Source organism: Phyllobates terribilis, unplaced genomic scaffold (genome assembly GCF_046119375.1).
Source record: "Phyllobates terribilis strain yellow unplaced genomic scaffold, ASM4611937v1 Scaffold_6230__1_contigs__length_45997, whole genome shotgun sequence".
NCBI classification, from domain to species: Eukaryota; Metazoa; Chordata; class Amphibia; order Anura; family Dendrobatidae; genus Phyllobates; species Phyllobates terribilis.
In genome coordinates, this window is record NW_027368974.1 from 26,726 (window position 1) to 31,588 (window position 4,863).

Sequence of the window (4,863 nt, forward strand, 5' to 3'; positions counted from 1 at the left end):
AAAGAATGAATCTCAGCCGTTGATTTATTGCCATCTGTCCACAATTTAACGGCCGGTACTGCGCGCGTGGGTGAAGCATTTTTTCCCTTTTTCCGTTCCGCTTTTTTTCTTCCTCCTGACTTTGTTGGTGAACGTCTTTCAGTACATTGGTGAACATTTAGTATTAAATTGATGAACATATAGCTCAACACTGATGAACATTAACCCTAAAATGTTTGATGAACATTCATCTCAATAATAGTGAACATATAGATCACAACCGATGAACATATTTTGAACACATAGAGCGTGGACTGTAGCCGGGATTGCCAGCGTGGACATATGCGCGTCCCCGACCGTTAGATCAAGCACAAACCAACGGCCCAGATTCATTCTTTTTTATTATTTAGTGATTTTATTATCACCAGATTCGGACCCTTACTTTTAGCTCAATTTGTTATATATACATATAATATCCATGTTGGAGTAGTTATGATTTATGGGGGAGTTAAAAGTGAGGAATGGTGAAGGTGAAGAGTTTAACAATTCTAAGGGAAAGATAAATTAGAATATGAAGTGTTACCAGCCCTTTCATAAACCATTAAATTAAGAGGTCTTTGAAAAAATAGCATTTTTTAGAGGGATGTGAAAGAATGGAAATAAGAAAAAAGGAAAAATTTCATTTGTGTTGGATGACATTGAAAGGTAAGTAATACTTCAAAACATTCAAACTAATATGTATTTTTATAATAATATATTTATTATGACTATCTTTATTTTTATTATTGTTTTCTTCTTTAAATTTGGATTTTTATATACTCTTTTTGATTTTTTAAATTGAAAACTTGTGTTATTCTAAGAGTTTGTTAAAGTGGTGTAACTAATTTGTATTTTCTAACTCATTGTATATAAAGTATTTGATTATAATAAGAATGAGACTTTTATCGGTATTGGAGTTATGATAGGTAAGAGACTATTATTAATAATATAAGTAAATGCTTGAATTCCCTAAAACTTATCAATACAGTTTTTAAGTGTATAACTAAATGAATAGCAAGTCAAATAAAGGTTATTTTGGGGTTGTACTAATTGAACTCTATTGGAATTGGATTGGAATATATTTGAGATGAAAATAACGGGTGTTCTTCTCGCACTAAGGATATATACATCATTGTAAACGGCTATATATGTTATACACAAACGTCTATTTATATTTTTGCACAATAAAATTGAAAATTTACCACCTTTAAAAGTAGTAGAAGCATAACAAAAAATAATCTAATGAATAAACGAATACAAATTTAATGCCAAGTAAATGATTAGCGAAAGATCAAGGTTATTACCTGAGAAGCATAATCGAGCGGAATTAACCATCTAAATTAGCCATTGGTCAACTATTTTAAAGGTTAAGCTAAATCACTCATGGAAGAAAATTTAAACATCACAAAATCGATCCAAATTAGTTAACATAATATGAAGAGATACGATGTCTTGTAAACATTATAGAGATCGTTAAAAAATTAGATATTAAGAATTCCTCTTCAAAGCGGATGAACTAACAGTTCAGGAACGTAGAGATGAGTAGAAGACATGAGACTTACATACTATATTGAGAAACTGAGTCTGGATGTCGATGGACGGATGGAGAAAAAACTAAGAAAGTATTGAATCAAACTTGAATCAAAATATTCTAGAAGGTTAGGGATAATATTTAATTGATTAATAATCACTAAAAAAGAGCATCTCGTATTCTCGTGCAACAAAAATCACTGAGTTACAATTAAAAAAAAACCCATAAATTGCCAACTTTCACTCATACAAAACTCAATTCTACAATTTATAATGAAATTTCAAAAGTGAGGAAATTAAAGAACAAAAAATCACCAAAGTGAGTGAGAAGAGATTACCGACTAAACATTTAAGGTTTCGATGATCCATGCATATGTAAATATACAACAAAGAGACAATTTCAAGTTAAACGGACAAGTCAAAAGTAATGAAGAAGCCCCAGGAAAAGTTCTGAAATGATGGTAGCTTTCCCTTTTTCCATTGATGCGATTACGGTTCAAACGCGTCATGGAGAACTCGATATAAGATTGCAAGATCAACCCTTTCATGTGAATGAAAGATGCGAATTTATACACCTTAATGTACACAAGGATACAAAACAGTTGTATCGTAGAGACGTTACATCTGATTGATGGAGGCGTAATGATAATTTCAATTAACTATGACAACACCAATCTTTGTAACGACCATCATGGATGAATGCAAGAAGGGATTCAGTAACCTACATAAACTACATTAGATGCAGCATTAAACAATTAAGAGAAGAAGTGAAAAAAGGGAGAAATAAAATAAAAAAGTTGACTTTAACAACATACAAAACTATGTTTATATGTATTAAATATTATAATATATGACCGTGAGAGTACCGGCTCCCCTTATAAAATAAATAGGTATTATAATATTATATTAGATATCAAATATTAAATATTACAGAAATTAGATAGTGATTTATAATAGAAGTTGATTCGTAAATTAATAAAAGTGCTAGAACGCTACAATAATATTGGATGTCATAATGGGCATGACAAGTATTATAATATTATATTATAGATATATATAGATTGAATGAATAAGGATCCGGTGAAAACAATCCTTATGATGTGAAGTGCGAACTTTCTCGGGTACACATATAACACACTAATGTTCACATATAACACGCTAATGTTCACATCTAAAGGGATAAAAAAATCACCCAAAAAACGTAAAGAAAAATAAAAATAACAGTTCACCATTAATTACAAAAATGCCACCGCGTGGATTCATTAAAAAACCCATCTTTTAATCTCAGCCCTCCATTTTCTAATCTAATGGCTCAACATGCTTCGCACTTCACACCATAAGGATTGTTTTCACCGGAACTCACCTCTAGATTGAATTAGTCATTGGATGAGGAAGTCATTATGTTTTGTGACATCAGATTAAATATGGGGGGGGGGGGGGAGCCACACAAAAGAGCTGCATAAGCCACTATCATCATACTTACATGCATCATTAACCACTGGGATTGGAGAGCGGGGACTAATATTGTGGATTGCTTCATTTGAGCTAAAAAGCCTGAAGTAGCAAAGCCTTGGGTAAAAATAGCACCGGGCGCTGTTATTGCGCTTACAAATTTTTAAAAATGGCTGCGTGCGCAGCAGCACCAACAAAAAGAAGAAGTTGAAAGGGACATAATAGGAGTTGTCATTAATTTTCCGACTTATCTTACAAGGTTGAATGTAATTTTGGATTGTTATAAGAGGCATAATAGGTAATGTCATAACATATTAGTCTTAATTTATGAGGTAGATTCAGAATTTAGAAGTTGAATTGGAAGTAATAAATTGACCTCCAACTCAACTTTTATAGTATACTAGGTTGTATATGCTCGTGCTTCGCACGGACTTTGGTTTGTTGGTTTATATTATGTATGAAGTGAATATAATTTATATTATATGCTCTAAAATTGAATGAAGTGAGAAATATTTTACATTATATTCTCAAACCGAGTGACTAAGTGAAAAAGAGTCATGATTTTAATATTATAAATCTCCCTCCTAAATCATGGAATATCATTTATTCAATACAAAAAAACTTGTTTCACCTCATTCTTCTATATTTGACCTACAATAATATAGAAATGATAATTTCATAACCAATTCAAACAAGATTACAAGTTGCACTACAACCAAATCAAACATATAATGAATATTTTAATAAAAAACAATAATATTTTTACATTAAGACTTTGAAAGGAAAACTGATTAATAGAGTTTTTAGAGGAAAAGAAAATTTCAAAAAATTGACTTAGAGTACATTAACTATTAAAATGAATTCTATTAGGTTAGAGATTTGTTTGGTAAGAGCTCCTTAGTAATAGACTTATTTCAAAAAAGTCTTTTTTAAATATTTAAAACGTGTCAATTTTGTAAAACTAAAATCTTTATAATATTGTTATAATTTTATTTTACCAAACATCATTATTGTAAAAAATGGACTTCTAATTAACGCTATTATAATTGCTTTTGGCGAATAAATCCTAGATTAGATTAGATGTTGATGATTAATAGTAATAAAGGATGAGAATTTTTGTTTAACTATTTATATTACCTAACTAATTGTCTTTATTTGAGAGTTTTTTAGTTTTTTTCACATTTATTTCAAGAATAATCAAATGGTACATTGGAAAATTTAAATAAAACCAAGTTGAGTTTGAAGAACGGGTTGAATTCAGAAGGACGGAAGAATTGTAAAGGATGAGGTGTAATGACCATTTAGAATGCAAAAGGTGAGGTGTAATGGCAATTTAGAACATTGGAATATGCAAAACTCTAGCCATTGATGAGGAAAAATACCAAAAACCTTATACGTTAGTTAATTTAAAAGTGGACATTAAGTGAGTTTAGGGTGAGGATAAATTGTGAAGTAGTTATAAATACGGATAGGCTATCCGTCGCATAGTGGTTTTGCTAACCCTCGCACACGAAAACGTCACGACGAGACCTGCAACAGGCGTGACGTTGGGAGGAAAAAGGGCGTGACGGCAGAGGCAAAAACGGGCGTGACGCTGGACAAAGCCAAGGGCGTCGCGTAGTAAATTTTTAACCGATGCCGTGACGACGTTGGCGAGATACAACGTGACGGCATAGTTTATAATAGGCGTGACGGTATGGTCTTTTATTGATAGGAGGTGTTTTTGATGTTCGTAAGTATTTTTATTAGTTGTAATGGTTATTTAAGCCTTTTTATGCTATTTTTGACAAGAAAATCACATTAAATGATAGTGTTAGGCTGGGTGGGTCTGTAAGGGTGTTCAGAAGGATGAAAACGTACTTG